The following is a 14,195-nucleotide window of genomic DNA, read 5'->3' as shown; positions in this document are numbered from 1 at the left end:
CTTAACACTGTAGAATTTCTTAGGTTTTGCACAGCAATTGGTAACAAAGTTAAGTGCTGTCTAATACTTTTATTTCTTATACTTTAGCAAGTCCATGAAACTAAGAGGATATGATTATATAGCATCTACTACAGAGCTTAATAGGTAGCTGGTTCTCATTATTGTCTGAACTTCCTCCTCTGTACTACGTTTTTGCCTCATTAATACTTTATTGCACTCATCACATCTTACTGTTCCTCCAGTGGATATTGAATTCCTTGAAGTCCAAGACTTCATCTTATACAAGTTTGCATTCTTAGCGCTTGCACAGTATTTCACTCTTGGCAAGTCCTCAAAACAGGTGTGTTAATAGAACTTACTGTGCTAAGAAGAGGCACAGAGAGGATATAAATGACTAATTATTAAATTGTGCCTTATTGAGTTAAGATTCCTTTCATTCAATATGCTTGAAATGCTTATAATAAGTCAGAGAATGGCCAAGACACCTTTCTGGCATGACGTATTACTGAAATATTTCCATGAAGATTGGGAAAAATTAGATGATCAATAATTCTCCAAAGTTTACAAAGTGAAAAAAAAACAAAACTAAAGGAACATTAGTTGCAAATGGTGAGGGTTAGAGAGGTGAACAGTAATGAGTCTTTTTGAAAAGCATATATTTCATATTATTTTCATTAGGATTATAGTTATTTCCTTTTTGGTTTCATCTATAACTGCTGAGAAGAACAATCTGGTTCCTTGATTTACCCAGGTAAAGACAACATGTTTCTTAGCCAGTGATGTGACTGCTGACGTTTGCTTCTGTTCCAAGAATCAATGGAGTGGGGTCATGTGGGGAAGGCATGCATGTGGGCAATGCATGCATAGACTCTTTCCTCTATTAGTATGCGTGTTTCTTTGGAGGAGTTACAATATTTGAAGATGTCGACATTAATGCAAATAAACCACAAATGGTTGCAACAAAAGGATGTGAATACAATCCTGAAAAAGGTAGTTTTACTGTTCAAAACATTGTACATTCTTTAGCTGAACTGGGACAGAGAGTATGCAGGTCCACACAGGTTCATAATAGTTTATGTGTCGTGAAACTGAAGTATAATGGCTTTATTTTGGTATAAGTTGACGGGATTCTAGTCTTCTGCTGGCTGTAAGAAATTTACAGTAGAAACAAAAGCACATGACCTTTTCAAGTATATGGAATCTTTGAAAAGAAAGATTAGCACTAAGACAAAATAGGAAACATATGAACAGATATGTCCTGAAATTCCTAAATTTGTATGGAATACCAATACTTCCCTAAAGCTAAGCATCATTGTTGACGTGCATCATCTCTTGAGGAACAATTACCTACAACTGAGTTTGTATAATCGTGGATCAACCTAGTTATTAACTATATTACTCCGTGAGTCAAAGCAAAAACATAACGCCAGTTCTTTTTGATATACTTGTCTAAAATACTATCTGATACTCAGTTTTTTCTGTTCTGGAAGGCTACAACTAAAGCTTAAAAATTAATTGAAATTTGTTATGTTGGAAGTTGATGATTTTTGTTTCTTAGATCACTGAAATTAAAATAAACCATCCTGTACTTCTTAAACTGGGTTGTGTGTCTCCAGGAAGCAGTGAGAGATATGCCACGGAGAGAGGGAATTATAAACTATAGGGTGTCAAGGGGTCTAAAACATCATTGTATTGGATGGTGGATAAGGCAAAATATTTTTCACACATATTCTTAAAAATATATAAACATCCACCAGTATTAAAACACTTTTACAGTGAACACCTTGCTTTTCAATACATTCTGACAACCTCTGCCTTTTAATGTGTGTAACTCTATTAATATTTAATGTAATTTTTTATAATGTCTGCAATTATCTTTTTTTTTCCATTTTTTTATTAGTTTCAGGTGCACAAGACAAAGTCATACTTAGATGTTTATCTTTTATATCCTTCACACTGTGTGAGCCCCCCTCCCCCCATTTTAATGTAATTCTTGATGTTTGGATTTAAGATTATCATTGTACTACTTATCTATTATCTTTGCTGTTGTTTTTATTTTTTTTCTTTCCTGCCTTCCTTCGAATTACTTCAAATTTTTTTTATAGAATTGCATTTTAATGTATCAGTTGTTGTTTTTTAGCTAAACCTTTCTACATTACTGTGTAGTGTTGATTTTAAGATTACAATTCTTAATGTTTCAAGGGTGGAATTCCATATAATGTTGTACCACTTGCAATATATAGGCCCATTTACCACACACCCTTTCTCTTAAGGGTAGAGTTTTCATATGTATTACACCACATATTTTCTGAACCCCAGAAGATAATGTTACAGTGTTCACTTTAATCAATAGCATGCATTTAAGAGAAATGATCACTTCCAATCTTTATCATTCATTTATGAATATACAGGGTTCATACTGTATCATCTCCTACAGTCTGAAGAAATTCCTCCAGCATTTCTTTTTGTATAGGTCTGTTGGGATAAATACTGAATTCTAATAAATTCTTTTAGTTTTTTTAAGTCTAAAAATATATTTAGTTCATCTTCATTCTGCAATGCTATTTACCCTGGATGTAATGTTCAGGTTGACCTATTTTCTTTCGCACTTTAAAGATATTGTTTCATTGTCTTCTGGCCCCTATTATTTTTGATGAGATCAGAGATCATTTGAATTTTTGCATAGCTATATGTAATGTGTCCTTTTTTCTGGTTTCTTTAAAAATGTCCTCTTTATGTTTCATTTTCATTTGTTTATTATGTTCTTAGCCATGATTTTTGTCATCTTACTTGGGTTTAATTGAACTTTTGGCATTTGTAAATGTATGTACTTTACCATTTTTAAGAACTTCTCAGCCATCATTTCTTTAAACATTTTAATTTTATTACCAATAATCTCTTTCCTCTTCTTATGGAATAGGCCTTTTGATATTCTCTCACAAGTCTCAAGTCTCTGTGAATTTTTAAAATCTTGTTTATTGTTACCCTCTATTTTTTAGATTTATTAAATTCTACTGCCTTATATTTAAGTTTCCTAACTCTTTCCTTTGTTATTTCTATTCTCTTGTTAAATGCACCTAGTGAATTATTGTTCAGATACTGTATTTTTCAGTTTTATAATTTCTATTCTTTTGTATGGTTTCTACATTTCAGCTGAGATTTTTCTGTGCTTTCACGTATTACAAGTTTGTTTTCTTTTTTGTCCTCTATTGGCTAATTCTAATTTTTGGTTCCTATTAAGATGCATTTATATTTATTATCTTTTTCTATGAGAGTATTCTCATTTTCTTATTTCTTCATGTCAAATAATTTTGGACTGCATCATGAACATTGTTGTATATTCTGTTGTGGTCTTCCCATGTGGATTGTTTGTTTTGTGAGACATTTAACTTGGCTGAAATCAAACTACAATTCCGTCTCTTGGGCACACATCAAAATCTCAGTTCATTGTTTTTTTTCAGCTTTGTCTGAGCTGTACTGAGTCTGTACTGCAAATGTGTAGCTCAGGAGACAGGCCAGAAATGTTGGCAGAGTTTACAGAATTAAGACTCTCTGTCTCTGTTCTCTTATTTCTAGGATTCCTCCTTCATTTTCCAATGGTTGTGATTGCCTCAAACATTTAGAGAACTGCACAACACAGGAGAGACCTCTCCTTAGCAAAAGTTGTAAAATGAACACATACGCACATACACCTACATACATACATAAAGAATACACCTACTGATCTCCCTTTTCCAAATTACCTATTCCCTTTACTTTCAGCTCATAGTAGCTCTCCACTATTTTTGATATTTTATAAATTGTTTATACTTGTCATTGGTATAACTGGAGGAGGGTCGTAAGATATGAGATTTCTTAACCATTGCCTAAAGCAGAACCTAAAGATAAATCATGCTGGTATTAAAATGAATGAGAATATTGGACAGGAAAAAGTAGTTTAAGATTTTGTAGTAAAACAGGACTAGTCCGTCAGCCATGGCACAGATGTGCAAAGCTCCAACCAGGCTAACTAGCTCTGATGTTGATCTAGACAAGATTGTCTGTCCCTGCAATTCACATAATGCACCTGGATTTTTATGTAAACCTCAAAACCTCATAGAAATTTATTTATCAAATTTTCAGCAATATGTATTTACTATCTGTTTAGAAGAAAAACATGTAAACCTATGGAAAAGATTAAAAGTTTTTGAAAAGCAAACTTCTCATCCTGATAATAAGACAGAATTTTCTATACTCTATTTCTGAATAATACCTGTTTGTGTTTTTCTGTATTGAGCGGCATGGTGGTAAACTGTTTCTGAAAAGGATTGTTTTAGTGGAGAGATCACTTTTTTGTTCTTGTTTTTAACAAATACTGTGGCATGACATATGAAAAAGATGATGGTTTTCATTTTTACATTTTAAATAATAGGCCATTTATATTCAATAGTGTTTTGTCAAAGCATATATTTTATTGATTTTCTGAAGGTGATTCTTTTTCAGCTTATTATTTTTATGGTACTTTTAATAAGTCTTCTCCTTGAAATTTTGTATGTAATTTTAAGTCGTGATCCCATTGTCTGCCTTAGACAGACTTTTCAAGGGAGCTTCATTTCTAGAAGGGAAGGTATTATTTTTTTTTATATTATTAGTTTCAGGTATACAAAACAACAAAATGATTGGACATTTACACCCCTAACAAAGTGATAACCCCCCAAGTCTACTACCCATCTGACATCATACATAGCTGTTACACCACCATTGACTATTCCCTATGCTATACGTTACATCTCGTGAATATATATATACACACACACATATATGACATATATATATATATATATGCCATATATATATGCCATATATATATTTAATTATACCTGACATTCAATATTATTCTACTTCAGCTGCAGGTGTACAGCATAGCGGTCAGGCATCTACACGGTTAACAGAATGGTATTTAGAGTGATGAGATGAAACCTTGAGTGAAGCTTTCATTTCTTTGAGTCACTTATTTGGATAGGAGAAAGGGAAGACAGCTTTTAATCAATCATGTAACTTTGTGTGTTCTCACTCAGAAAAAGTTACAGTTTCTAAATCCCTTTGAGAAGACAATGTTGGACATTGGATTAGCAAAGCCAGCAGAATCATACACAGTATGGTATGGTGTGTGTTTTTTTTTCATTCCTGCTGATGCTTTCACCTATAAAATCTTTTTGACCTGCAAGTTGTACCTGTTACATCAGTCATTTACTCTTTGTTCTGTAAATTTCGCTGGAAAGGAATATTTTCTTTTTTTAATTTACTTGGGTGGTTTCATTGTCTAAGATATATTATTAACTCAGGTAAAAACACAATCACTGAGATAAATTCAAATTCAAGACAATATTTTTATAATTCACTTATTTATCATCATCTTCAGTGAACACTGCATGGACCAGACATCATGGTTATTCTATGATGAATAAGAATTGAGCCTATCTTGAGGAACTTCTGTAAATTATGTGGCCATGTATATATTCAATCTCTTCTATTAAGTTTTTCATCAACTTTGGCTCAGTCAGAAATATTCTTTTAGCATAGTTATCTCCATATTTTTTTCCTTAGTACTCAACAAGTTCTTTGGGAACAGATTTGTCCATTGGAATTATCTGCACAAGATTACTAAACACTTTGATGATAATGAGCATAAAAAAATATAAAAACTGTTCATCTTCATTAAACAAAGTAAATTTTCTTAAAATAAGGAAAAGTGTAAAGTAAAATGTGTATTAGCTCTCATTTCCTTAAATTGAACAATGTTTTTCTCTTAAAGAAGGAAAAAAGTGTGTGTGTAGAATGAGCATCATTTAAAATTTATTTTAGAGTCAAAGCCAACATTCTACTTTCCTAAAATTGTGTAGTGATATTACAGGATTCCCACTTCTTTGGCACTCTGTACTGGAAATGAGTCTCACAGATATCTTGATACTTATTTATTCATATGGCCAATAAAACTCTTTGTAACCATTATTGACAAACGCAGATGAACAGACTTAAACATTTTATTGTGAATTCAGGCCGCTATTATGAACAGTCATTATAGTTCTGTTCTGCTTACTTTCTAAATGTTTATAGTCATGCTATCTCACATCAATTATCACTTGAGTGACTGTGTGGGTCTAACCGATTTTTCAGCTTCTATTCTTGATAGAAAACTAAACAATCAATTGTATTTTGAGTCAAGAGTGATTGTGGAAGATTTTTTAAAATAACAAAAATTAGATTCTGACCAGTGAAGGGAAGAGCATGATTTAAATGTAGAGAGAGAAATCTTTAGTACATATTGATGATACACAGAGTCCCTTTTTCATAGCATGTTTGTCTTGATTCTAAATGTAATAGTGTCTCATTTTATGACATTTATATAATGCATTAACAGGAAAAAAAACAAAAAAAAACATTATTTTAGTACCAGGCTGAGTTAATGTTTGGACATATTTGCTTCTAGTATAGCATAAAGAAATTTATTGTATTATTTTCACTACAAATTAACATAAGACTCTGTCTTTCCATTTTAGTTTTAAAGAGCTATAATTAACACACAATACACTGCAAATATTTAAAGTGTATCCCTCACTTTGATGAGTTTTTATATGTAATACAACTGCATAACCATGAATACAGTGAAGATATGACATTCCTATCATTACCAAAAGTTTTCTCAGGCTCCTTTGTAAAGTCTCGTTGGCTCCCCTTCCACATGTCATGCCTTACATCCATCCTCAAATTACCACGGATATGCTTTCTGTGACTATAAATTAGATTGCATTTCTTACAATGTTTATGTAAATGGAATCACAGACTATGAACTCCTTATTGTGTAGCTTTAAAATTTTTGACATTTTAATAGTTGTGTAATGGTATTTCATAATAGCTTTCCTTTTCCTAACAAGCAGTGGTGTTGAACATGTGTTTATTTGCCTATTTATCTCCTTTGGAAGTGCTTATTCAAATGTTCTGCACATTTTAATTTTTGCATTGTCTGTTTTTTTATTAATGCATCTGAAAAGCTTATTATATATTCTCAATGTAAATTCATTATCCGATATAAAGTTTGAAAATATCTTCTGTCATGTTATGTCTTGTCTTTTTATTCTCTTAACCATGTCTTCTTTTAAACTAAGCTTATTGGGATGACGTTGGTTAGTAAAATCATATAGGTTTCAAGTACACAATTCTATAATATCACATTGTGTATTCACCACCCAGAGTCAGTTCTCCTTCCATCACCATATATTTGACCCCATTTACCCACTTCTATCATCACCCCCTCTGGTAACCACTATATTGTTATCTGTATCTATGAGGTTTTACTTGATTGTCTTGTTCGTTTATTGCTTTCAGTTTTATATCCCACATGTTAGTGAAATCATATGGTTCTCTGCTTTTTCTGTCTGACTTACTTCACTTAGCATGATAATCTCAAGATCCATCCATGTTGTCGTAAATGGCAGTATTTCATCTTTTCTTATTTTGATGTCCAATTTGTCATTTTTTGTCAGTATTGTGTTTTTAGTGTCATATTTAAAAAAATCTTTGTCTAACCCAAAGTCACAAAGACTTTCTCCTATACTTTGCTTAAAAATGTTGTAGTTCTAGGTCTCACACTTAGGTCTATGGTTGATTTTGAGTTAATTTTAATATATACTGTGAGATACAGATTGAAGTTCATTTATTTTGGCATATAAGTATCCAATTATTCCAGGACCATTTGTTTTTTAAAAAGAGTATCCTTTATCTATTGAATTGTGCTTGCATTTTTGTTGAAATCAGCTGACCATATTTGTGAGTCTATTTCTAAACTCTTCACTCTTTTACATTGAACTAAATATCTATTTAGCAACCAACATAACAATGCTTTCATTATTATAGCTTTGTATGAAGTCCAGAAGACGGGGAGTATAAATCTTCCAAATTTGGTTTTCTTTTTCAATATTATTTGACTATTCTAGTTCCTTTGACTTTCCATATAAATTTTGGAATTAGCCTGTCAATCTCAAAAAAAAAAAAAAAAAAAAAAGTCTTGTCAGGATTTTCACCAGCATTGCCTTGAACTTATATATCCATATGAGGAAAATTGACATCTAACAATATGATGTCATGAACCCTGTACATATCTCTGTTTACTAAAGTCATTTATCTCAGCAATGTTTTGGCATTTTCAAAGTATAGGTCAAATTTTTGTCTATTGCTAAGTATTCAATATTTTCTTGTTAGTATACATGGCAATGTACTTGTAATTGCAATGTCTATTTGAGTGTTGCTAGTACACAGAAATTAAAACTGTCTTTTTATACTGACATGTGCCCCACACACTTTGCTTATCTCACCAACTAGTTCTAATAACATTTTCATATGTAAGATTTGTCACACACTCATGAATAAAGACAATTTTTCCTTCCTTTCCTATCTTGATAAATTTTATTTCTTTTTCTTTCCTTACTCAACTTGCTGGAACTTCCAAAACAATTTTGAATGCATGTAATGAGAACATATTTTGGTTTTTGTTTGTTTGTTTGTTTTTAATGTGCAGGGGTAAGCATTCCGTTTTTAGCTGTTTAGTGCATGGTTAGCTGCAGGTTTTCCACTGGTTCCCATTGTCAAATTGAGGAAGTTCCCTATTCCTGGTTTCTTAAGAGTTTTAATCAATAGTGGATTTGGGATTTCTCAAATGCTTTTCCTGTAACTGTGGAGATAATCATACGATTTTCATTATGTAGTCTGTTAATATGATGAATTTCACTAATTGATTTTCAAATGTTAAACCAGCATTCAACAGATGAACTTTAAATGGTAACAAATCATGATTATTATGTGTTCAATTTGATTTACTAATTTTTTAACGAATGTTTGTATCTATGTTTATGAAAAATATTTTTCTGTAGTAATTTTTGCTTTTAATGCGTTTGACTGGTTTTTGGTATTGGATGATGCCAGTCTCATAGAATGAATTGGGAAGAATTCTCTTCTTTTATATCATCTATAAGAGTTGACATACAAAACATTCATTCAGTGTTTCACAGAATATGTCAGTGAAACCATTCAAGTCTAAAGTTTTCTAATAGAAAGATTTTTAGCTACAAATTCATTTTAAATAAATACAGAATTTTTTACATTATCTATTTCTTCCTAAGTCATCTTTGATAGTTGTATTTCAAGGAATTTTTTTCTTTTTCCTCTAAGTTGTCAAACTTATTGGCATTAATTCATTCATAATATTCCCATATTATTATTTTAGTGTATGTGGAATATTTAGTTATGTCACCTCTCTCATTCCAGATATTGTAATTTGTGTGTTTTTTGTGTTTCTTTTTTCTTCATAAGGTTAACTAGAATTGTTTTCGATTTTAATGACCTTCCCGAAAGAAATGGGTTAGGGTTGTATTGATTTCAATTTTTTTTTTCTGCATTCTAATCCAATGACTTTTGTTTTTAATCATCATCATTACCTTTTTGCTGCTTTCATTATATTTAATTAAATATTCCTTTTCTAGTTCTATAAAGTGAATGCTGAAGTCATTGATTTGAGCCTTCTTCTTTACTAATATATCTATATTTATTGCTATAACCCTCTTCTAAGCACTACTTACACTGTGTTTGTCAAATTTTGATATGTTGGGCTTTTTTTTTTTTGGTTTTCATTTGGTTTAAAATAGTAATTTCCCTCTTGATTTCTTCTACAACCCATAGATTATTTAAAAGTCTGCTATTTAGTTTTCAAATATTTGGGTAATTTCCAGATATTTTGTTATTGGTTTCTAATTTTGTTACATTGTTATCTGAGAAGTTTCTTTGCACGATCTGAATTATTTTTAGAATACTGAGTTTTCTTTTGTTACTCAAAATATGACTTATAATGGTAAATTTTTTTAAGCAATGTTTTTAAGAAATGTTTTCTGCTGTTGTTTGGTGAAGTGTTCTATAACTGTCAATTATGCTACATGGGTTGATAGTATTTTTCTAGTTTTATAAATCTGTACTGATTTTGTATACTTATTCTATAAATTATTGTGAAAGGAGTTTTAAGTTGTGAAAAGGTGTTGAAATCATGAATTATAATTATGGATGTGCTTATTTCTCTTTACATTTCTATCAGTTTCTGTATCATGTATTTTGAAGCTTTGTTTTTATTTAAATAATTATTTTGGATTGTTGGATAAATTCACCTTTATGAAATGATGTTCTTTATTCCAGTAATATTTTTGATCAGAAATCTATTTTGTGTATTACTATAGTCACGCCTACTTCTTTAAATTAATGTGTGCATATGTCTATATCTATATCTATATATCATCCTCAATCCTTTTACTTTTAATCTAACTGTATCTTTATATTTGAAGTAGGTTTTCTTATAGATAGCTTATACTTGGATGTTACTTTTTAAATCCTATATCTTTTAATTGATGTATTTAGACCATTTGTTTTTAATATGATTACTAAAAAGAATGGGCTTATATCTATGATTCTGTTAATTGTTTTTAATTTGCCCTACTGTTTTGTTATTTGTTTTTAATTTGCCTTATCTGTTTTTATTACTTTTCCTCTCTTTTTCAGCTTCCTTTAAGATTGTGAACTTTTCATAATCCATTTTATCTTCTTTGTTTCTAATTAGCTATAACTTTTATTTTAATAACATGCATAATAAGTTATTTAATTATTACTGGCTGCATTAGGGTTTATAGTTTTGCTTTTTTTAATTTTTTTACTTTAAAAAAATGTTTTTGTACTGTCTCCTGTCCTAATTTTTTTCTTGTATTGTTTGCTGTTATTCTTTTCCTTTTTTGTCTTACATAATGTTCTCCCAACACACCAGGTATTTTTAATCAGTATAAGCATAGTATGGCTTGGTGTAGTTTTCTTCATGTTTCTTCTTTTTTAGTTGATTCAGTTTCTTAGCTATCCTCTCCTCTTCTTCAGAGCCCCCAAATATGCTTACATTAGGCTGCTTGAAGCCATCCAATAGCTCACAGTTATTTTAATTTTTTCCAGTCTGTTTTGTCTCTGTATTTCATTTTGATAGGTTTTATTGCCATGTCTCCAAGTTCACTAATTGTTTTTTCCTGAAATGTCTAATACACTGTTAATTATATCCACTGCATTTTTTTTTATTTCAGACATTACAGTTTTACTCTCTAGAATTTTGATTTGGATCTGTTTTATATCTTCTGTTTTGCTGCTTACCATCATTAATCTTCCATTTACCATCTTGAACATGTTGAATATAATTATATTAACTGTTTTAATGTACATGCCAACTAACGCTGTTATTTGTTTCATTCCTGGATTGATTTCTATGCTCATTATGGGTTGCATTTTTCTGCCTGTTTGCATGCCTGATAATTTTTAATTGTGAGTTTAACATAGTTGAGTGTACATACTAAAAATTCATGTATTTCCTATAAACATTCTTTAGCTTTGTTCTGAGACAATTTGATCCTTTTGAGGCTTTTTTAATAGAAGTTTTGTTGGGTAGGATCAGAGAAACCATTAGTCTGGGGCTCGTTTTGTCCTACTACTAAGGTGGTATCTTTCTGTAATAAGTACTCTACCTAATGTCTTGTGGATTCTGAGTTTTTTCCACTCTGGCTAATGGGAAAACAAACAATTCTTGCTCTTGTGTGTGTTTCAAGGGTAATAATGCTCTATAATCCTTTCATATGATTCTTTTCTCAGACTCAGTTATTTTCTCATACATAGGTGCTCATCAGTATTCTGTGAAGTCTCTGAAGATATCTGGGTTCTATCTCTTTGCAGCTCTCCCCCCTTACGTATGCTGCTTGGGGAACTCTAGCCACCTTGGAATCCTTGGACACTCGACTTTTGCCTTTTCACCTCAGGAAGGTAGTCAGGCTCTGCTTGGACTTCCTTTTGTTGCCTTGTGGCCTGAGATTCTTTCCAGACAATGGACTGAGATAATTATTGCAGGGTTCACCTGCTTTGTTTTCTCTTTTTACATGGATTACTGTTCTTTGCTGTCTGATATCCATTACCTAAAAATGTTTTTCCTTTTTTTTTTCCACATATGGTGTCTGGTTTTAAGTTGTTTGCTACCTTAAGATGAATTCAGTCTTTGTTACTCCATCTCAGCCAGAAGTGCAAGGCTTTCATTTAGTCACTTAAAGGATTACTTTGAATTGTTTAATGCATTTCATGCAAATGAACCTTTGTTTAGATGTGTGTTCTTTTTCTTTCAGCAAAATAATTTTATTTCCTAACACCTGGTAAATATATACATCTAATATGTATTTATCTTACATATTTATTCACAAATGACTTCCAAATTACAACAACTGCTTTGAGATTAAAGCATGTACTGAAAGTTATCTTAGTTGAAATATGAAAATATGCTTTCAGATGGATAACACACCATTCATAATATATTAGATTGGTCACAGCAGAATTTGCTTTGTTAGATAAGTTCCGTAAATTTAAAGCTCTGAAAAACCACTACTTTTGCATCTACTATGTCCAGATGAATAGGATGCAGAAATACCAGCTTGTATTCCAAAGAAATTTCCTGAGTTTTTTCTGGTGATGGAATCTACATCTGTTGGTACTGTGCAAGCAGATTCACATGGTGGTGGTAAAGCATCCACAATGGCTTTGGCTGCATCAGGATCACACCCGACTATTACTGTCCCAAAAGAAGAGACATTAACTTGAAGGGGCTCTCAGACATTGTGGTATTCATGCAATTGATTCCTTTTCCATCAATTTTCGTCATCCCTAATGCTCTCCAACGGTCATGAGTGCTTTTAATAATATCAATTTGCAAAGTCCTTTTCTTTAAATTCTGTATTGAAAGAGGACTGGTTCTCTGATTTTCTATCAGGAATCTTGTACCTTCTAAACCAGTCCACAGTATCTTATAGGTAGCCAGGTTTTAGTAGCTTGTCATCATTAAAATCATTGTAATAGGCTGCCTCCAGATCATCCGTATTAATGGGAATGACTTTCCAGCTGATTTCCCCTTCGTCTTTCATAGCCAGTAGGCCCAGAACTTTCACCCTGATTATGTCACCTTTCACACATACCTTGTTTCCAATTTCACACACACTTCAATTGGGTCATTGTCACCACAATAGCCAGTGTGTTTGTCATTGTGTCCTGGGTCTTCTCAAGTCTGAGGGATGGCACCATAGTCCCAGATATATCCATTATAAGGGAACAAATGTGCAACATGATGGAGTTTTCCTTTTTTCATACCTTGTTTAATTGGGTTTAAAGGGTCCTTTTGTAGCGATCTCCATTTTTGCATTAGTCCAGCGTGGTACTTCAACTACCACGTGGAACACATCCTTATCTGCATAAATTGGAATATCATGACGTGGAGATACATATTGTCCTTTTTCATTTTTGAGGATGACTTGGTACTTGAGGGTGAAAGGCACGGTATGCTCCTCACTGCTAAGGCCACTCATCTTGCAGGAGACGAACAACCACCGCTGCCTCTGCCACAGAGCCACTAGCCCGCACGCGGTGCCCAAGACAAGGAGAGACCCCTGCGCCCACACACTGCGTGAACTGGCCCAAAGAGAGGCGCTGCAAGCAGCCTTAATGGGGCTCTGGCTCTCGTGTCTACCCCACCCCCGCCCGGCCCACGTAGTGCCTGCTTAGATGTGTCTTGATTTAATTTTTCCCCATTTTTGTACTTTAAATCTTGTAATAATTATTTTTGGTTATGTAATATTGCCATCAATATTTTTGTAGATCAATATTATTTATTTCAGATTATTCTGCCAATTAATTATTAGAAGTTAATATTATTGGTCAAACTGTACATTTTTAAGTCCCTTGATGGTTTTATGTCCATTTTAAACGATGTTTAAAAATACGGACTTTCTGAATAGCCTTTGTTATAGCTAGGAATGGAACTGCACTTCCAAATTATCATGAAAATAGAATATCAATACCATGAAACTTCTAAGACATAAATGGTTGCTATTTTATATTTTAAAATACTTGAAAGCTTTTTGAAATACTTCCAAATGGTAAAGAAGAAACTACCTGTTTTTACATAAGGAACTATTTCAAAAATAATTATTTTGTCTTACATGTTTATGAGTAGAGACAATAGAAAACAAATTAAGGAAATGCAGAATAAGTGATATTTGCAATAAACAAAAAATCCTTGCTTTGAAAATGTTGACAAAATTGATATATGTATTAAAGAA

At 32.0% G+C, this 14,195-nt stretch overlaps 1 pseudogene; it reads right to left on the bottom strand.

Annotated features, from left to right (window-relative positions):
* Positions 1-12,449: 12,449 nt before the first annotated feature.
* LOC109454637 (inorganic pyrophosphatase) lies at positions 12,450-13,442 on the bottom strand (annotated as a pseudogene).
* Between the last annotated feature and the right edge of the window lie 753 nt (positions 13,443-14,195).

Source organism: Rhinolophus sinicus, linkage group LG01 (genome assembly GCF_036562045.2).
Source record: "Rhinolophus sinicus isolate RSC01 linkage group LG01, ASM3656204v1, whole genome shotgun sequence".
Lineage (NCBI taxonomy): Eukaryota > Metazoa > Chordata > Mammalia > Chiroptera > Rhinolophidae > Rhinolophus > Rhinolophus sinicus.
This window is presented reverse-complemented; position numbering and strand designations above follow the sequence as displayed.